Here is a 22,219-nt window from a genome sequence, read left to right as displayed (position 1 = left end):
AAAAATATATATTTTTAAAAACGTTTGGAAAAATGTCTTCTGCCGGTGATTGGGTAGAATCACATGGGGTTTGTTAAGGGTATGCAGTTGTCTTTGAACGTGCGCCTTTTGTTAAATATGGTGCTCTCCCCATCAGAGGGGAGGGAGCTGGAGGTGGTGGTTGCACTGGACTCAGAGAAGGCATTTGAGCGTGTAGAGTGGAGCTCTTAGTTTATGGTGTTGGAGAGGTTTGGTTTGGGCCCAAGTTTGTGGCGTGGGTCAATTGTTATAGAGGGAACCGAAGGCGAGTGTGCGCATGAACAAGGTGAATTGATGTTGATGGGGGGATCATCTCAGCAATTTATGGGAGAATGTTGGAGGGGGTTAAGGCCAAGTGGGAGGAGAAGCTGGGTATGGTGCTAGAGAAGGGGTTGTGGTGGGAGATGCTGCGGAGAGTGAACATTTCAACCTCGTGTGCAAGGCTGGTCCTGATACTGCTGAATGTGGTGCATAGGGCGCACCTGACGATGTTGAAGATGAGCAGGTTGTTTGAGGAGGTGGAGGACATTCGCGAGCGGTGTGGGAGGGGTCTGGACAAGCATATACATGTATGTTCTGGTCCTGCCCGAAGATGTAGAGATTTTGGAGGTCGTTTCTTTCGCACCATGTCAGCGATCTTGCGCGTTGACTTGGAGCTTAGTCCCCTGGGGGCCATATTTGGGGTTTTGGACTTGCTGGAGCGGCAAACTGGAGCCTCACTGATTGCTCGCAGGCAGGTCTTGTTTGAGTGGAGGTCATCTTCTCTGCCCTGTGCCCCAGTATGGCTGGGGGATTTGGTGGGAGTTCCTGTATTTGAAGAAGGTCAAGTTTAAGTTGAGGAGTGCAAGTGGGGATCCCACAAGAGATGTAGTTTATACTACATTTTAAAGTGTTGGTTTACCATCAGCTGCTGTGGGAGGATGCGGAAATGGGTCTTTTGTTGGGTGTTGTTAGGATAGTGGTGGGTTTGTTGTTTGCTTTTGTTTTGTTGTGTTGTACGTTTAAAATGTTAAAAATCGAATAAAAAATATATTTTTTTAAAAAGAATCTACCTAACTTGCCCTTTTTTAAAAAAAAAATCATTATCATCATCATCCAGTCTCTACTGCTTTCTAGGGAAGTGAATTCTAGAGACAAATGACTCTCTAAATGAAAATACTTTTGTCAACTCCCATATTAAATGGGAGACCCTTATTTTTAAAAGTGTCTCCTAATTCAAACCTCTCCCAGAAGTGGAAACATTTTCTTTCTATCCAGACTGTCGAGTCCCCTCAGGTTTGTGTGTTCCAATAATATCACCTCTCATTCTAAACTGCAGCACAATCCTAACCGATAGGTCCTTCCAAGCCCCTTCAGTTGAATGAACCTTCTCTGAACTGCTTCTAATGCAATTATATCCTCCAAGTAAGGGGAACAAAACTGTACACGGGTATGAGTTATGAGAATGAGAAATAACAATTGTAGATTTGTTTCATGGGGAATAATGAGCTAGGATTTTTATTTTTAATCACTGCAGTAAAATTCTGGTTTGTGAATGTACAGGTGAGGATCATTCATGCCTTTCTCCTGTTAATCCTGAAACACTCTGCTTTTCTTTTGTCACCTCCTCCACACCATCCTTCTGTACTTTACACCCCTCCCCCGCCCCTGTCAATCAATGTCAGCGTATGCAAGACTCTTGTTACCCACATGTTATCCTCCACCAGGTTCTGCTCACCCATCACTCCTGTTCCAGTGATGAGGAATTTCTGCCATTTGACTTGTGTCATGGAATTTTACTTTTTAACTCCAATATATATTGCCCTTTTCATATTTTACAAACAGCTGTTTGAGTGTTTTTGTGTGTGCATGCATATGCGTGCGCGAATGCAAGCTGCTGCATGAGGAGGGAGAGTTCTTATGCACTGTGTAGGTCACAAAGCACGGGGACAGATTGTGAGTGGCCTGAAGCTTTAGGTGGGCAGGAGTTCGAGCAGTGAGGGGGAAACATCAGGTGTTTGAGTAGTGGGGGGAAATGTTGGTAGTTAGGAAGTTCTCCACTCCCCAGAGGACACACTCCTTGGTAAGGATTTCTACTGAGGCCTTAGCGGTAGAGGTTGGCCTGTCCTGAAACTGTTTAGCAAGGACCATTCTGCCGTAATTCAAAGCTCTCATTGTGCCAAGGAACATGTTGGTGACTGTTGGCACCCCTGGGCTACTGCGTGGTCAATTCCAACGCCACTTTTTTTTTTAGAAATTCAAAGTACCCAATTCGCTTTTTCCAATTAAGGGGCAATTTAGCGTAGCCAATCCACCTAGCCTGCACATCTTTGTGTTGTGGGGTTGTCATGTTCTGTAGACTGTCCGATAAGAATGATGAACGACAGAACATCTAGTTTAAATAATTTATTATAAAACAACTGCGTGATAAAGATAACTAGGATAAGTAAAATAACAAACTATTATAGAACTACTGCAAAATACGTTGCCCTTATTTTGTCTTGGTCAGGCTGAATGCCTTGTGCGGAGAGCTTGTCTCCCAGGAAGGGTGATGCTGTGCACACTGATTTGTCATTTCTCCCTGTTCAACTTCATTTAAAAAAAAATACTTTTTAGGACCCTGAGAAGCTGCCTACCATGCTGTTCCCGTTTCGATCATCAAATAATTATGTCATCCACATAACCTCGGAACCCCCCAGAATCCCTTCAACTATATGCTCCATGACACGACGAAAGATTTCTGAAGCCAAAATGATGCCAAATGGCACACTTAATAAGCAATATCTTCGAAAGGGTGTGTTGAACGTGCATAATTTAGTGCTTCCTTTATCTAGTTTAAGTTGCCAGAAGCCTTGTGATGTGTTTAATTTGCTTCTGACGTGTCTAATTTGCTGAAGCAGATTGCTTTTGCCATTTCGCACATTATCTTCTCTCTTTTTGGTATAGGGTAGTGTTCCCTTTTAATAGTAAGATTCAAATCCTTAGGGCCCATGCAGATTCGTATGTCTCCATTGTGCTTCTTTTCACAGACCATAGGATTAACCCAGTCTGTAGGTGCTTCAATCCACTTAATGACGCCTTAAGCTGTCATTCTCCCTAGCTCAGCCTTTAGTTTATCTCTCAGTGGAGCTGGTACACATCTCGGCACATGAATCACAGGCTTCGCATCTTGCTTTAATTCAATCTTGCATGTGTCTGGTAAAATACAAAACCTTGGAAAATTTCAGGGAAATCGGTTAGTATCGTGTCTCCCGAGGGGTGAGGGCCTGTTGCAGCATTGTCTGCGCTAGTGAAATGAAATGATGAAATGAAATGAAAATGAAAAATGAAAATCGCTTATTGTCACAAGTAGGCTTCAACTGAAGTTACTGTGAAAAGCCCCTAGTCGCCACATTCCGGCGCCTGTTCGGGGAGGCTGTTACGGGAACTATCTAACTAGCTGCAGCTCTTCACACGCTCCAACTGCAATTAAAGATTTGCGGTCCGCCGCCACAACGGAAAATTTCAACTTGTGAATTTTGTTTTTTACATCGACGTCATGCTCTAACGACGAGATTTCATTACCGTTGTGATGTCTTTTTAAAAAAAATATTCTCTTTTTTCACATTTTTCTCCCAAATTTACACCCAACAATAAACAATAATTAGTAACAAATGTAATGTCAATCCCCATATCAATAACAATGATCCCATCCTCCCACCAAGCCCCAGCCATTCGCCCGCATGTTAACATAAACAAATGACAAAAAGGAATGGGGAATCACCCATAGTCACCATTAACCCCCCCCACCTTTCCCCTCAGTTCAAATTTGACCTTTTCAAGCGTCAAGAATTCCAGCAGGTCCCTCCGCCACGCCAGGGCACAGGGTGGAGAGGTTGATCTCCACTCTAACCATTATAATGTCTTAATAATACTGTTTTGTTAACTATTTTCGGTTCAATTTTCAGCTTTTTTACGTCGGACAGATTGATGTGGTTGGCCTGTGACTGTTATCACTGTGCCATTTATCTTTAATGGCACTGTCCATTTATCCTTGTGATTGTGTGCCTTTAATTCACTATTGCTGCATATTGGCACACTTGTTTTTTGGTATCACTTGCATCTCCTTGTCTTCGCTGGAGATCGTGTCTACAAAAAATGTGTCCTCGAGGTACACTTCATCTACTGAGCTAATACTCTTTGTTTGTTTAAGCCTTCTTCTGGAAAAACATTGTGTGGCAAAATTATTTCTGCCATTTCAACTAACACATGTCTTCCCATACGCTGGGCATTGCTGAGGCAGGAGGATCAGATCAGCCGCTCAAAATGGCTGCCCGCACTGGGAGCACATTTTTCATTTTGCTGTGTCACCATATTAATGGCGTCTGCCGTCTCTTCTGCCTTCGCGCCAAAATGCCGGAGATTTAATATGCTGATTTGCTTTGCTGCAAGCTCACTAGCAAATTTGGACAGCATTTTCGATTTGCAGGTCTGTCTCCCGTATAAATTGCTTGCGCACCTTATCGTTGGAGATCCCAAAAACGATCTGATCTCGTATCATTGACGCCTAGAGCGTGCTAAAATTGTACGACTGCGCCTTCAATCGCAAGTCAGTGAGGATGCTATCAAATGCCTCTCCTGGGTGCGCGTACGAAAGATATAGCGCTTCATTTTGGGGGGGAGAGCATTGCCAATCGAATTGTTTAAGAACTTCTTTGAAGTTTTTACTGTCTGCCTCATTTTCAAAGACAAATGTGTTGAACATTTCAATTGCTTGGGGACCTGCTATAGTGAGCAGCAACGCGATGCGCCTCTCGTCAGGCTGTGCCTGCAGACCAAGTGCTGCAACATAGAGTTTAAACTATTGCTTAAGTACCCTCTAATTCTCACCTATGTTACCGGTAATCCGAAGCTGCTGAAGTGCCTTGATACCTTCCATTACAGGCTTCGAAGTTTTACTGTGCGTTAAGGACCAATTGGTAGTAGCTTGCAAGGTTAGTGGATAAAACAAGTTTTCTTTCTTGTTCTTCAAAGTTATCAATAGCAGTTCGGATTTTTTGCAGAATCTTCTTGTTCTTGTTAAATCATCAATCCTGGTACCATGTCATGTTCTGTAGACTGGCCGATAAGAATGATGAACTACAGAATGATTACCTAATTTATTATGAAACAACTGTGATAAAGATAACTTGGATGAACAAAATAACAAACTGCCAGCACTAACTAACTATTATAGAGCTACTTCAAAATACGTCTATCTTACACCCCACTCCCCGGACACAGGGTCACGTGGTGGGTTTTACACTGCCATCTAGTGGTCGGAGGTTGTGTGTAATATATACAGAATTGCTTTATGCATATCATCACAGGGTGAGACCCATGGAATGCGGGGAGAATGTGCAAACTCCACATGGACAGTGACCTGGTGGTTGGATCGAACCTGGGTCCTCAGCGCTGTGAGGCAGCAGTGCTAACCACTGTGCCACCATGCCACCCTAATTCCAGCCTCGCTTGACCCGGAGTCGCAACACAATTGAAATTAATAAATAATTCTTAGAAAAGTACCCAAAGTCTTTGGCGCATGGCTGCTCAATAATAACAGGCACCAGGTTTGTAAATTTAAACAATTAATTTTGTTAATAACAATAATTATGATTAAATATGCAGAAAATACAGCAGGTTAACTGTTATCTCATTCCTAACACCCTCCCCTACCCCCCCCACTACCACTTAAACTCGTCCCTCTATCCATATATATATATATGTATATATATATATATATATATACATACAGAAAACAAGACAAACGCAGAGGTTAAAGAGGGATGTAAATTAATGATGAAGTGAAAAGGATAAGAGCTTTTGGTTCAGGTGGCTGTTTTCGAGCACACCTTTCTTCAGTCTAGGCTTTCAGTTCAAGGTTTCTGTTTCCAGGCTGCAATGGTTTTCACTGCAGATTCATTCAGGTCTCTGCAGTTTCAGAAATAAAGCAGCCATGCAGCTTTGCTGGAGAAAACGAGAGCGAGCAATTCTTTCCTCTGAGCATCCAGGACTCCAACTGTAGTTTCCTTCGTTCTCTGGAAAAAATCGTCCCACTCTGGTAGGATCTAATCAATGCCTGTTACTGGACGAATACAGCCTTTCAACCAATCAATCGAATCGAGTCTCACAGATCTCTCGGGTGCCGAAAAGTCTGAGTTCTGTTTGAAGGCTAGAACAGTGTCCTCTTCTGTAACTTATGAGTTCCTCACTTCCCCTGCTTGACATCAAGATATATGTCCAATAAGCATCCATGGATCAAAGTGATAACCGCAAAAATGAAGAATCATAGAATCCTTACAGTACAGAAGGAGGCCATTCGTCCCATCAAGTCTGCACCGATCCTCTGAAAGAACCCCCTTTCTAGGCCCACTTCCCTGCCCTATCCCTATAACCCCACCTAACCTGAACAACTTTTGGACACACAGGGACTTTTCTTTTTTGCATGGCCAATCCATCTAACCTGCACATCTTTGGACTGTGGGAGAAACCGGAGCATACGGAGGAAACCCACACTGACACTGGGAGAGCATTCAAATTCCACACAGACAGTCACCCATGGCCGGAATTGAACCTGTGTCCCTGGTGCTGTGAGGCAGCACATCACGCCGCCCCCAAAAATGGGAAATAGGAGATCAACAGGAAGGGCCCTTACAGTGACATCCCATGTTTGACATTCCTTGAACCAAAGAATGACTGCTGGTAGATCTCGCTCAGGAAAAGTCCACCATATGGGCCAATGAGATGGAAGGCGACAGTAGGTACATTGAACAGGTCATCATGAGGAGCAGCAAGGGTGGTTTTAATTAGTTGTAGCTTTTCATCAATTGGTGAATGTGTAGGAGAGTGGTGATTGTGAGAAAGCTAGAGGAGGGGTGTTGAGCAGAACGTTCCAGTTAGAATGCGCATTGTTGCATTCAATTGTTTTACAAGATGTGGACGTGTGTGTGCAGTGACCTTTGCCAGAGAGGTGGACAGTAATCTGAGGAGTATGATAGGACAAATGTTGAAGTTTGGAGTAATAAGCCAGCAGTTCTCCACTTTGATCCACAAGTTTGGTTAGCAGGTTATTTCTGGTCTTATCCTTTGCTGCTATTTTCTTCAGATGTTCCTGGCCCCCAAAGCCCTATCCCTGCAACTCTACCCAATCCACACATCTTTGGACACTTCGGGGCAAAATTATCATGGCCAATATCCACTTAACCTGCACATCTTTGGACCGTGGGAGAAAACTGGAGCACCTGAAGGAAACCCATCCAGACACTGGGAGAACGTGCAAACTCCACACAGGCATTACAAACAGCAACAGTATAAAAACAATGTACAAAGAACAATAGACATAGTGCAATCACTGACTCCCATCCCACCAAGACCCGCCTAATTGACCCCCTATTCTACGCTACCCTAACCCCTACCGCTGATGATTAGTTCTCCGCGAAGAAGTTGATGAATAGTTGCCACCTCCGGGCGAACCCTAACAGTGACCCTCTCAAGACGAACTTAATCTTCTCTGGACCGAGAAAGCTCGCCATGTCAGTTAGCCAGGTCTCCGACTTCGGGGGCTTTGAGCCCCTCCAAGCTAGCAGTATCCGTCTCCGGACTACCAGGGAAGCAAAGGCCAGAACGTCAGCCTCTTTCTCCTCCTGGATTCCTGGGTCTTCCGACACCCTGAAAATCGCCACCTCTGGACTCATTGCCACCCTTGTTTTCAATACTCTGGACATGATGTCCGCAAACCCCTGCCAATATCCCCTAAGTTTTGGACACGCCCAGAACATGTGGACATGGTTCGCTGGTCCTCCCACACATTTTACACACCTGTCCTCCACCCCAAAGAATCAACTCATCCGGGCCACTGTCATGTGGGCCCGGTGTGGGCAGCAAGGTGGCGCAGTGGGTTAGCCCTGCTGCCTCACGGCGCCGAGGTCACTGGTTCGATCCCGGCTCTGGGTCACTGTCCGTGTGGAGTTTGCGCATTCTCCCCGTGTTTGCGTGGGTTTCGCCCCCACAACCCAAAGATGTGCAGGGTAGGTGAATTGACCACGCTAAATTGCCCCTCAATTGGAAAAAAATGAATTGGGTATTCTAAATTAAAAAAATTAAAATTAAAAATGTGGGCCCGGTGGACCACCTTGAATTGGATCAAGCTGAGCCTGGCGCATGTTGCGGTCGCGTTGACTCTGCTCAACGCGTCCGCCCATAAGCCATCCTCCATCTCACCTCCAAGCTCCTCCTCCCACTTACGCTTCAGGTCCTCGGTCTGCGTCTCCTCCGCCCCCATGAGTTCTTTGAAGATGTCCGAGACGCTCCCCTCTCCCACCCAACCCCTAGACACTACCCTATCCTGGATCCCCCTTAGTGGCAGGAGTGGGAAGGATGATACCTGCCTGCGTAGGAAGTCCCACACCTGTAGATATCTAAATTTGTTCCCCCTTGCCAACCCAAACTTCTCCTCCAGCGTCCTCAAGCTAGGGACGCTCCCTCTAAAAACAAGTCCCCCATCCCCCCCCATCCAAGCTCCCCGGGGCAAACCGGTGATTGGCACATATTGGGGACCAGACCAATGCTCCCACTGCTCCAGCGTACCTCCTCCAGTGACCCCAGATTCTCAGGGCCGCCACCACTACGGGGCTGGTGGAGTACCTTGCTGGCGAGAACGGCAGAGGTGCCGCTATCAACACCCCCAGACTGGTACCCCTAAACAAAGCTGCCTCCATCCGCCCCCAAACCGACCCTGCCCCCACCACCCACTTCCTTATCATGGCTATGTTAGCCGCCCAGTAATAATTACTGAAATTCGGTAGCGCAAGCCCCCCTCCCCCCGATTCCACTCGAGCATCACCTTCTTCACTCGCGGGGACTTACAACGTGCCTCAATGACTACCGACCAGTGGCCCTGACTTCAGTCGTAATAAAGTGCTTCGAGAGGTTGATCATAGAATCATAGAATTTACAGTGCAGAAGGAGGCCATTCGGCCCATCGAGTCTGCACCAGCTCCCGGAAAGAGCACCCCACCCAAGGTCAACACCTCCACCCTATCCCCATAACCCAGTAACCCCAACCAACACTAATGGCAATTTTGGACACTAAGGGCAATTTATCATGGCCAATCAACCTAACTTGCACATCTTTGGACTGTGGGAGGAAACCGGAGCACCCGGAGGAAACCCACGCACACACGGGGAGGATATGCAGACTCCGCACAGACAGTGACCCAAGCCGGAACCGAACCAGGGACCCTGGAGCTGTGAAGCAATTGTGCTATCCACAATGCTACCGTGCTGCCCAGTCATGAAGCGCATCACCTCCATACTCCCAGAACGCCTTGATCCACTACAATTCACACACCGCTGCAACCAGTCCACATCAGACACCATTTCCCTGGCCCTACACTCATCCCTGAAGCATCTCGAAAACAAGGACTCCTACATTAGACTCCTATTTATTGACTCCAGCTCCGCCTTCAACACCATAATCCCAGCCAAGCTCATATCAAAGCTCCAAAACCTAGGACTTGGCTCCCCACTCTGCAACTGGATCCTCGATTTTCTGACCAACAGACTACAATCAGTAAGAATGAACAACAACACCTCCTCCACAATAGTCCTCAACACCGGCGCCCCGCAATGCTGCGTACTTAGCCCCCTACTCTACTCCCTGTACACACACGACTGCGTGGCAAAACTTGGTTCCAACTCCATCTACAAGTTTGCTGACAATACGACCATAGTGGGCCTGATCTCGAACAACGGCGAGTCCGAATGCAGGATGGAGATAGAGAATCTAGTGGAGTGGTGTAGCGACAACAATCTCTCCCTCAATGCCAGCAAAACTAAAGAGCTGGTAATTGACTTCAGGAAGCAAAGTACTGTACACACCCCTGACAGCATCAACGGGGCCGAGGTGGAGATGGTTAGGAGTTTCAAATTCCTAGGGGTGCACATCTCCAAAAATCTGTCCCGGTCCACCCACGTCGACACTACCACCAAGAAAGCACAACAGCGCCTATACTTCCTCAGGAAACTTAAGGAAATTTGGCATGTCCACATTAACCCTTACCAACTTTTACAGATGCACCATAGAAAACATCCTATCGGGCTGCATCACAGCCTGGTACGGCAACTGCTCGGCCCAGGACCGTAAGATCCCTCCCACCCGGCTTACTCACTCTTCCAACTTCTTCCATCGGGCAGGAGATACAGAAGTCTGAGAACACGCACAAACAGACTCAAAAACAGCTTCTTCCCCACTGTCACCAGACTCCTAAATGACCCTCTTATGGACTGACCTCATTAACACTACACCCTGTATGCTTCACCCGATGCCAGTGCTTATGTAGTTACATTGTATATGTTGTGTATGTACTTAATGATCTGTTGAGCTGCTCGCAGAAAAATACTTTTCACTGTACCTCGGTACACGTGACAATAAACAAATCCAATCCAAACCCACACAAAGCCCAGGATGATTTTATTAACCCTATTAAAAAAGGACCGCGGGATGAAAATTGGAAGACACTGAAATACGAACAGAAACCTCGGTAGGACTGTCATTTTGGCCGTCTGCACTCTCCCAGCTAAGGACAGCGGGAGCGCATCCCACCTCCGAAACTCGCCCCTCATCTGTTCAACCAACCGGGACAAGTTCAACTTGTGTAACTGGCCCCAGTCGCGCGCCACTTGTATTACCTAAGTACCTGAAACTGTCCCCTACTAACCTAAACGGCAGCTCCCTCAGCCGACCTTCCTGACCCCTCGCCTGGACTACAAACATCTCACTCTTTGTCATATTCAGTTTATACCCCAAAAACCGGCCAAATTCCTCCAAAATCGCCATAATTTCGCCCATCCCTGCCGCTGGATCCGATACATATAAGAGCAGGTCGTCCGCGTACAACGAGACTCTATGTTCACCCCCCCCTCCCCCGAACCAGCCCCTTGAAGCTCTCAGAGCAATTGCCAGCGGCTCTATAGCTAACGCAAACAACAGTGGGGAGAGAGGGCACCCCTGTCTTGTCCCCCGGTACAGTCTAAAATAGTCCAAGGTCATCCTATTTGTCCTTACACTAGCCTCTGGGGCCTGGTACAACAGCCTGACCCAGTCGATAAAGCTCTTGCCGAACCCAAGTCGTCCCACCTCCCATAGATAGTCCCACTCCACCTGGTCGAACGCCTTTTCCGCATCCATTGCCACAACTACCTCAACCTCCCTACTCTCCGGGGGCATCATGATCACATTGAGCAGCCTTCTTATATTGGCCACCAACTTATATTGGCCAATCACATCCGGCACACAATCTTCAATCCTGTAGGCCAAAATTTTGGCCAGCAACTTGGCATCCACATTAAGCAGGGAGATCGCCCTATATGACCAGCATAGCTCCGGGTTCTTGTCCCGCTTCAATGTCAACAAAATAGTGGCCTGCAACATCATCGGGTGCAGCACCCCTCTATCCCTTGCCTCATTAAAAACCTTAACCAGCACTGGCCCTAATATCCCTGGGACTTTTTTCCTTGGAGCGTAGGAGGCTTAGGGGTGATCTTATAGAGGTCTATAAAATAATGAGGGGCATAGATAAGGTAGATAGTCAACATCTTTTCCCAAAGGTAGGGGAGTCTAAAACTAGAGGGCATAGGTTTAAGGTGAGAGGGGAGAGATTCAGAAGGGCCCAGAGGGGTAATTTCTTCACTCAGAGGGTAGTGAGTGTCTGGAATGGGCTGCCAGAGGTAGTAGTAGAGGCGGGTACAATTGTGTCTTTTAAAAAGCATTTAGATAGTTAGATGGGTAAGATGGTGTAGAAGCCAGGTATTTCGAATACAACTAGTATAGGTAAAAGATAGCTGTTTAAGCATAAATGTTGAGCCCCAGTTTTAAATACCCATTTATACAGCATAATTCACTTTTACTGAAGTCCGTTGTTCTGGCAAATGCATATTTTCAAGATAATGACACTGTCTTGTGCTAATTGTCAAGGTCAAGGGATTGAATACACAGCACCATTGTTCACAATGCAGATAACAGCTAGGTCAGAAAAGCTGATGTTGCACATTGAAGATGGACGGCTTGCCATCAAATCAAATGTGTTTGAGTCTAACCCAAACCAATTAGGATTATATTGGGGTGTAATTAGACGATTTAAGACAGATATGAAAGTGTATAACTGAAAAGTTTCTCCCCGCCATTTTAGGTTTTATTGTCTTTGTAAGGTAAGGTTAGGTTAGGTTGGGGTTTTGTTGTCTTTGTGAGTATTGTCTTTGTAGCTTAAGTTTTGTCTTTCTGTTAGTTTAGTCAGTTTTTGCCTTTGATTCTAGTCTCCATTTTAGTTTATGTCTTTTGGGGGTTGTCAGTTTAACAGTCTGTGCCAGTGATGTTAGTCCACTTTTGACTTTGAGTTTGAGTTTAGCTGAAGATTAGCTTTCTCTCTCTCTTCATGTCTCATTGCCAGACTTTGACCTTTAAAAAGTTACTTTCGAGCTGTCTGCCTAAGCAAAGAAAGATAATGTCTGTAATTCTCTGAAAGCTTCGAATTGTCTACGAATTGCCTTTTAAATGACTTTCAAATTGTAATCAAGCGACTACAAATAAAACAATTCTTTTTGGCACCTGAGGAGTTTATACTGCAAATTTCTGCTGAGTTCCAGTATTCGCAAAGTGCTACTGATAACCGAATAGCAGAGATGATATAAATTCCTTCAACTTTACACAGTCGAATAATACAAGGAATCGAACAACTAACTTAACACAGTCTACAAATAGTACAAATCTTACAACTTGTCGTATTGCGCCAGGACTTGATTCATCAACTAAGTTTCCCCCAAACTTGGCGTAGTTCGACAGGTTAAGATCCTATCAATTATTAGATTCCTTCAGATGGGTATAGAGGGTTATGGGCCAAGTGCGGGCAACTGGGACTAGCTTAATGGTAAAAACTGGGCGGCATGGACTAGTTGGGCCGAAGGGCCTGTTTCCATGCTGTAAACTTCTATGATTCTATGATTCTATCCCCGAGAGATTTTTATAGAACTCGACCGTGTACCCGTCCGCCCCCGGGGCTTTACCTGACTGCATTGCCTTCAAGCCCTCGACTATTTCTTCGGCCCTAATCGGGGCCCCAGCGTATCTACCAGTTCCCTACCCACCCGGCCCCGTGGGGGGGTTCCGAGCAATAGAGCCGACTGTAAAAGTCCCTGAACGTCCTGTTTAGCCCTTCCGACTCCCCTACCAAGTGTTATGGGTCAGGGTTTAGAGAACCCCAAAGTTCTCATGGAGTTCACCTGACCCACAACTTTTAATAGATTGTGGTATGGGAAGCACATGGCCCACTCGACAGGTGTGGTACAGCAGAAAAGGACAAGTATTTTTTAAAGCAAAACAATGTTTATTCTATGAACACAAGTTAACCTTTTTAAAACAAACCGTGAACATCTAAGCAACCATTAATTCAAATACAATCTAAAAGACTACAACACTAAGTCCTTTTAACATCCAAAAGACTTAACCAACCTTCAAACAGGAGCACATCAGGTTTACATTCAATACTGAGACCTTTTACAATTCTGGGTTCACCAAGTGATCCATAGATAGTCTTTGGATGGCAGAGATCAACAGTACAGCTCTACTTCAGATGCAGCTCACTGAAAAACACACATACCCAAGCTTTTCCCAAACTGAAACTAAAAAGCAGAAGTAGAGCTCAGCTCCACCCACACTCTGACGTCACTCCAGTAACATGAGCAGCTTCATTTCTTAAAGGTACATTTCTTAAACACCCATTTCTTAAAGGTACTCTCACATGACACAAGTTCCCATCCCCATCAACCACGCTCTCTATTTCCCTGGCTGTCTTCCTAAGCTGCTGTGCAAGCATTCTGCTGGCCTTCTCCCCATGTTCGTAAAGCGCACCCCTCGCCTTTCTAAGCTGCTCCATGCCTTACCTGTCGACAACACCCCAAACTCAGCCTGCAGCCACCGACGTTCCCTTCAGAGCTCCACCTCCGGGGTCACCGCATACCTCCTGTCTATCTATAAGATCTCCTTAACCAGTCGGTCCGTTTCTGCCCTATCCGTCCTGTCCCTATGAGCCTTGATCAAAATCAGCTCCCCTCTCACCACTGCCTTCAGCGCCTCCCAAACCACCGCTGCTGAGACTTCCCCCGCGTCATTAACCTGCAGGTAATTCTGAATGCACTTCCTCAGCCTCTCGCACACCGCCTCGTCCGCCAACAACCCCACCTCTAACCTCCATTGCGGGCGCTGGAAGCTCTCCTCACTAGCCTGCTGTGGGGCACCCACTGTGGGGCATGATCCGAAATAGTGATGGCCGGATACCCCGTGTCCACCACCCCCTCCAGTAAATCCCTGCTCAAAATTAAAAAGTCTATCCGGGAATAAACCTTGTGAACATGCAAATAAAAATAAAACTCCTTTGAATCTAGACAAGAGTGAGTATTTTGTGGTATCTCGGCCGGGTGTGGAGGCAGGGGTGGGGGGGCTGCCATTCCGTAGGGCAGGGACTCACTTTGGGTACCTGGGGGTGCAGGTTGCCTGGGAGTGGGGGGGGGGGGGGCTCCGCAGGTCCAACATTTCTAGTTTGGTGGGGAGAGTGAAAGCTGACCTGGCAAGGTGGGATGGTCTCCCTCTGTAACTGGCGGGTCGGGTACAGGCGATTAAAATGAACATGTTGCCGCGATTTCTGTTTATTTTCCAATGCCTGCTGATTTCCTTGCCAGAGGCTTTTTTCAGAGAGATTGAGGGAAGGATTACTTTGTTCATGTGGGGAGGGAAGGTGGCCAGAATTAGAAAGGTGCTACTACAGAGGGGAAGGCAGGCAGGGGGTTTGGGTCTTCCGAACCTGATGTATTATTACTGGACGGCGAATGTGGAGAAGGTGCGGAGCTGGGTCAGAGGGGTTGATTCCCAGTGGGTCAGAATGGAGGAGAGTTTGTGCAGGGGGTCGGGATTGAAAGCATTAGCAACAGCGCCGCTCCCGATAGCCCCGGGGAAGTATTCGGAGTCCAGTAATAATAGCTTCATTGAGAATTTGGAGGCATTTTCGCCAACACTTCGGGTTGGGGGCAGGGTCAAGGGAAATGTCGATTCGGGGGAACCACAGATTTGAGCCAGGGAGGTGGGATGGAAATTTTCGGATATGGGAGAAGGGGATTAAAACACTAAAAGATTTGTTTCTTAGGGGCCGGTTTGCAGGATTGAAGGAGCTGGAAGCGAAGTATGGGCTGGAGCAAGGGGAACTGTTTAGATACATGCAGGTTCGAGATTTTGCCAGAAACGAGATACAGAACTTCCCGGAGGAGCCGGCCTCCACATTGCTGGAGTAGGTGCTGACGACAGGGGGACTGGAGAAGGGGTAGTGTCAGCGGTCTACAGAGCTATTTTGGAGGAGGAGAAGGCACTACTGGAAGGGATCAAAGCAAAGTGGGAGGAAGAGTTGGGAGAGGATATGGAGGAGGGGTTCTGGTGTGAGGTGCTCCGGAGAGTGAATGCCTCCACCTCATGCGCGAGGTTGGGACTGATACAGCTGAAGGTGGCATACAGAGCACGCCTCACGAGGGCGAGGATGAGCCGATTCTTTGAAGGAGTAGAAGATGTGTGTGAACGTTGCGGGGAGGGGGGCCCACTAATCACGTTCATATGTTTTGGTCCTGTCCAAAGCTAGAGGATTACTGGAAGGAAGTTTTTAGGGTAATTTCTAAAGTGGTGCATGTGAAATTGCACCCGGGTCCCCGGAAGGCCATATTCGGGGTGTCGGACCAGCCAGGGTTGGAAACTGGCGCGGAGGCAGATGTTGTAGCCTTCGCCTCGTTGATCGCCGAAGGTGGATCCTGATGAGTTTGAGAGCAGCCTCTCCACCCTGTGCCCTGGCGTGGCGGGGTGTTATGGTGGAATTTTTGACTCTTCAGAAGGTTAAGTTTGAACTGAGGGGAAGGATGGAGGGATTCTACAATTCATGGGCATTATTCATTATGCACTTTCAAGAACTGGATAACATTGAACATTAGTTGGCGGGGGGGGGTGGGGTGGAGGGTTGGGGGGGAGGGGGCGATGGGTGTTAATGGTGGCCATGGGTGATTCCTGATTTCTTTTTGTCATTTGTTTATGTGAACATGTGGGTGAATGTTTTGGGTTTGGTGGGAGGATGGGATCGGTGTTATTGATATGGGGATTGACATATTTGTTACTGATTATTGTTTATTACTGATTATTGTTTATTACTGATTATTGTTTATTGTTGGTGGGTGTAAATTTGTGAGAAAATGCGAAAAAGGAGAATAAAGAAATGTTTTTTTTTTAAAAAGAAAACTCCTTCCCAGTCGGCTGCCTGAACCTCCATGGGTTGACATCCCCCCCCCCCCCTCCCTCCCATCTGCCCCATGAACCCTATCAGTTCCTTTGCCATTGCTGGCACCCTCCCCGTTTTTGAACACGACCGGTCCAGGCCGGGGTCGATGACTGAATTAAAATCCCCTCCCATAACCAACTTGTGCGAGTCCAGGTCAGGTATCTTCCCCAGCAACCTCTTTATAAATTCCACGTCATCCCAATTTGGCGCGTACAAATTAACCAAGACTACCTTCCTCCCCTCCAGCTTACTGCTAAACATGATATAACGGCCCTCCCCCCCCCGTCCGAGACTACTGCCCACCTGAAATTGCACCCGCTTGTTGATCAAAATCGCAACCCCTCTAGTCTTGGTGTCCAACCCCGAATTAAAGACCTGACTGACCCAACCCTTCCTTAGCCTGACTTGATCAGCCACTTTCAGGTGTGTCTCCTGAACATTACCACGTCAGCCTTCAGAGCCCTCAAATGCGCGAACACCAGTGCCCTCTTGACCAGCCCGTTCAACCCTCTAACATTCCAGGTAATCAGCCTAGTTGAGGGGCACCCTGCTCCTCCCTCCACCAATCACCCATCCCCTTTCCTGGGCCCGCCACCCGCTCACGCGCCACGCGTCCATCGGCCCGCCTCCTGGCAACTCCCACCACTGACCTCCTCTCTGTCCCGAAACCCAAGTCCCTCCCTCGTCAGCAGAGTAACTCCACCCCCCCCCCCCCAGCAACAACACTTTGTAACCTAACCCCTGCCATAGATTAATCATATGCACCCCCCTCACACTTTGCTTCCGTAGACTAGCTCACCCAGCTAGCCTGGCGGCCCTCACCACTGGCGCCAAGAAGTCTCCCACCTATTGTTCCCTCACTCCCCCCCACCCCCCGCACCCCCCCGCCCATCGAAACCACTTCCCTCATCAAACCGACCCCAAACAATCGCCCAATTAACATACGAGACAACCCCAAAAAGAAAAACACACAGAAACCCCCCCCAATAGTGTAAATCAAAGTAATACAAAGTAAAAAGCCCCACCAGCCACCCCCACCAAAACACTGAAAACCGACAGAAACCGAATAACTTTTACTTCCCCCTTCTTCAACCAAACTCAAATACAGAAGAGAAATGCCAATAGAAACATATAAACATCACTCAAAAAGTTGCAACTTAAAACAAAAAGTTCTCCGTTCAGCACTAGTCCTTTCCTCTTGGCAAAGTCCATCGCGTCTTTGGGCGACTCAAAATAATGGTGCTGGTCCTCATGCGTAACCCAAAGACGCGCCAGGTATAACTGTCCAAATTTCACCTGCTTCTTGGAACAGGATCGCCTTAACTTGGTTAAAGCCTGCCCTCCTTTTGGCCACCTCCACGCTCAGGTTCTGGTAAATATGAAAAATGTTGTTGTCCCATTTGCAGTTCCACGTACGCTTGGCCGACTGGAGAACACACTCTTTGTCCAGGAACCTGTGGAACCGGACCACTATCGCACTTGCGGGGGGGGGGGGGGGGGGGGGGGCGGGGGGGGGGGGGGGGGGGTGGCTCTGTATGCCCTGTCCACCTCCAACGATCGGGGAAAAGCCTCTTCCCCCGGAAGCTTCTGAAACATACTCGCCACAAACGCGCTAGCCTCCGCCCCCTCCAGGAGACCGACAATTCTTAAGTTCTGCCGGCGAGCTCTATTCTCCAGGTCTTCTACCTTCTCCAACAGCCTTTTTTGCTGATCCTTCAGCATCCCCACCTCCAGCTCAACCACTGTTTGGTGCTCCTCCTGGTCTGCCAACACTTTCTCCAGCTTCTGAATCGTCCGATCCTGGGCATCCAGCCTGCGTTCCATCCGATCGATCGATTCCTTTATCGGATCAAGACAGCCCCGTTTCTGACTAGCGAAGCCCTCTTGAATGACCTGCGTCAACTCCTCCATTGATGGTTGGGCCATCACAGCAGAACATCAGCCATATTGTCCTCTGCCACAACCTCCAGCCAGCCCTTGCTTTTCTTCATATTTCTCCCTTTTTGATCCCTTGGGGTTCTTCGTTCCATACACCAATGTGTGGAACCAATGCCAGATTGACTTCGCCTCCAAAGCCAGCGCTCAAAAACACAAAAAAGGTCCAAAGGTCCATCCAGAGCGGGAGCCACCAAATGCGCGACTTACTCCCTCATAGCCGCCACCGGAAGTACTTTTTCCTTTTTAAAAAATAAATTTAGAGTATCTAATTCATTTTTTTCCAATTAAGGGGCAATTTAGCGTGGCCAATCCACCTACCCTGCACATCTTTTGGGTTGTGGGGGCGAAACCCATGCAAACACGGGAAGAATGTGCAAAATCCACACGGACAGTGACCCAGAACCGGGATCGAACCTGGGACCTCGGCGCCGTGAGGCAACCGTGCTAACCACTTGCGCCACCGTGCTGCCCTTGAAGCTACTCTGCTTGATTGACCAGCAAGGAAAATTGAACATGGTGGCATCATTAAAAATTATCCTAAACGATTGTGTGGCCGGTCTAAGAGCTGAGGTTGAGTCTAAGAGGTTGTAATTTTCTTTTAGCAAAACTTTCAAAACAAGACAAAAATGAATTTTAGTGGTGTGGCTTAAATTTGTTTGCAGATCGTCCCTGTCATCATATGTTTGGAGAAATTTTATGCAGTGATTCAGTGTTCTTGTGTACAAAACAGCAATTTGTGGTTATGAAAGTACTTCAGTGCAATAAAACGTCCTTGGGTACTTCCTGTCTTGTCTTGCTTGTAATTGCTCCTATCACAAGATCTGCTGCCATGTGGAGGTGTTGCTTAACCTGGAGCAAATGTAGGTCAATGAGCGTTGGACTGGGGGGTGAACAGGGCTTGGTGTGATTGAGGATGTAGATGTCAGGTTTACAGAAGAATGAGAGAGGCTGGCCAGGCGTGGTTAGGATGTCAAGTCTAGAAGTGACACAAACATAGACGTGGGTTGCAGCAACATGAGCTAAGGCAATGTGGATATGGGCAATCTTGGTGATTGCACACATGTGGATGGACCAGAAACCCTCTACAGTTTTTTATTCGTTCAGGGATGTGGGAGTTGCTGGCTGAACCAGCATTTATTGCCGACCCTCAATTGCCCTTGAACTGAGTAGTTGCGAGACCATTTCAGAGGGCAGTTAAGAGTCAACCACATTGCTCTGGATCTGGAGTCACATGTAGGTCGGACCAGGTGGTAAATTTCCTTCCCTTGTTTACAGTCACTTCTTGACCAAATTTTTGGTCACCCTCCAAACTAATATCCACTTGAATACATTTCCATTTTTCTTGTTGTGAGGTCCTTTTCCTTTTAAAGGCGTTATTAAGTGCCAGGAACTGTTGAATCTTTACTTTGAAGATTATAGAAGAGTTAGCTAGATTCGACTTGTGTGAAGAATTTGGACTATTGCTTTGTTAGTGATTGGAGTGTGTCATTGGGTTCAATAGAAATCCATCGGGCGGCACGGTGGCACAGTAGTTGGCACTGCTGTCTCACAGCGCCAGGAGCCCAAATTCGATTCTGATGTTGGGCTACCGCCTGTGTGGAGTTTGTGCATTCTCCCTGTGTCTTTGTGGGTTTCCTCCGGGTGCTCCAGTTTCCTCCCACAGTCCAAAGATGTGTAGGTTAGGTGGATTGGGTAGGGAATTGGGTCGAGGTAGGGTGCTCTTTCAGAGGGTCTGTGCAGACTCGATGGCCCGAATGGCATCTTTCTGCACTACAGGGATTCTATGATTCTAAAGGCCACCAATGAACCTGATGGGTTTTTACGGCAATCGACAATGGTTTCATGGTCATCAATTTCAGACTTTTAATTTCAGATTTTTATTGAATTCAGATTTCACCATCAGATATGGTGAGATTCGGACCTGGGTCGCCAGAGCATTACCCTCGGTCTCTGGATTACTAGCCCAGTGACAATACCACTACACCTGCCCTCCCCATAGTCCATTGACATGCCTAGACTCAAGGCATGAAAAATGACCAGTTTTCTGAATTACTATTGTGTTACTCTTGTCTGAAACGAGGCTCAAAATTTTGCGAAAAGGAGAACATTGACAGATTTTTTTAAAAACACAATGCTGGCTGATTTCAGACCACTGAAAAGAGGATTACTGATGTACACTAAGAAATAATGGTAACATACTCGTATACTGCCTTCTTTTTTTATTTCTGTCTTTCCTGTGGCGCTGGCAGGGAAATTCATGCACAGCATTGCTCAGTGGTGTGGTGGACAGAATGTATTTTTGGACTGAGGGGAACATCCGGTTAGTGCACTGGCTAAATTATTTTCCACCACAGGATGCTGCATACCATGTACGTAGGCTGCACATCCAAGCGATTGGCTAATCAAAACAAACCGCATGCTCCTTCTGTTCATAATGGGCAGAGAGAGTACAGGCCGTGCTCAACTAGCCTGTGCTTGCAAAATCCTGAAACAAAACATCCATTGTTAGATGTGATTCTGCAATTATGCAGCACTTACTGAACAATCCTGAGTGCCGTTAGATCCTTGGCAAGACCCCAGATTGTGGGAGCGATCTAGTGAGGGACCAATAATATTTTGTTCAAAATAGACAATTTTGAGGTTCAAGAGGCTTACTAAGTGAACCACAAGATTCCATGGGTTTTGAACAATCAAAAATAAATTTAACTGTCCAAGTTCAAAAAGATAAACCAATTTACCTTGCATGCTAACAATCAGGCAAAGTATCTGGTGCATGCGAACTAACAGGCAAACGTTGGTCGAACACGCTACACAAATGATAGACGCAACCAAAAATGAATTCCAGGAATTTCTCAACAATTCAGCCAGACGTTAGTCACACTGTGAGCCAACCAATCTCACTGAAATTTCATCTTTCTCAGTAGGGTTTTCAATCACCATGTTCAAAGATCTCATCTTAGAATTCTCTCCAACAGTTGCTCCAACTCAATGGCTTCAACAATGGACCACCTCGCAGAGTTTCAATCTCCCATTCCAAGATTACATTTCCCTGGATGTCAGTCAGTGTGCACTCCAGCATTAACTTACAAGCACGATTTCAGAGACTTAAAAGTCTGCTCCCTGCAATCTTTTCTTTAACTTGCAACCTGTTTCTCTCACCTTTCTTAAAGCTCAATTGGAACCTGTTTCTGTTGCTCTGTCTTTTGTCCTTCCCACAGGGATGCTTCTTTTCTGATTTTTATCATAGAATTTACAGTGCAGAAGGAGGCCACTCAGCCCATCGAGTCTGCACCGGCTCTTGGAAAGAGCACCCTACCCAAGGTCAACACCTCCACCCTATCCCCATAACCCAGCAACCCCAGCCAACACTAAGGGCAATTTTGGACACTAAGGGCAATTTTATCATGGCCAATCCACCCAACCTGCACATCTTTGGACTGTGGGAGGAAACCGGAGCACCCGGAGGAAACCCACGCACACACGGGGAGGATGTGCAGACTCCGCACAGACAGTGACCCAAGCCGGAATCGAACCTGGGACCCTGGAGCTGTGAAGCAATTGTGCTATCCACAATGCTACCGTGCTGCCCCAATTTATACTGACTGTTAACTGATCCTTGAACTGATCTGGTGACCGATCAAAGCACAGAGTCCCATCCTTGTTACTAGACTGAAACAAACATAACAAGCAGTGAAACACCCTGTATCTTAAATGTTGCAATCTCCACAGTCTACAAGCTAATGTAGCACAGAGTGAATGGATTTCATAACTGTTAAGAGCTACACTAAGAACCAACTGAAGGTAATCCGTTGAACTCTTAATGTGCCTCATTTATGCTTGTTAGAAGTGATACACATTCATTATCAGGGACCAGTTCTCTGCAAGCAAAAGTAATATGTTAACGCCCC

General features: G+C 46.9%; 1 protein-coding gene across 5 annotated transcripts in view; it reads left to right on the top strand.

Annotated features, from left to right (window-relative positions):
* Window positions 1-22,219, top strand: part of heatr5a (HEAT repeat containing 5a) — a 344,658-nt gene that overhangs the window by 163,655 nt on the left and 158,784 nt on the right. The window lies entirely within an intron of this gene.

The sequence above is a fragment of the Scyliorhinus torazame genome, chromosome 2, assembly GCF_047496885.1.
Source record: "Scyliorhinus torazame isolate Kashiwa2021f chromosome 2, sScyTor2.1, whole genome shotgun sequence".
NCBI lineage: Eukaryota > Metazoa > Chordata > Chondrichthyes > Carcharhiniformes > Scyliorhinidae > Scyliorhinus > Scyliorhinus torazame.
The sequence above is the reverse complement of the archived record's forward strand: the minus strand, read 5'-3'. Positions and strand labels throughout refer to the sequence as shown.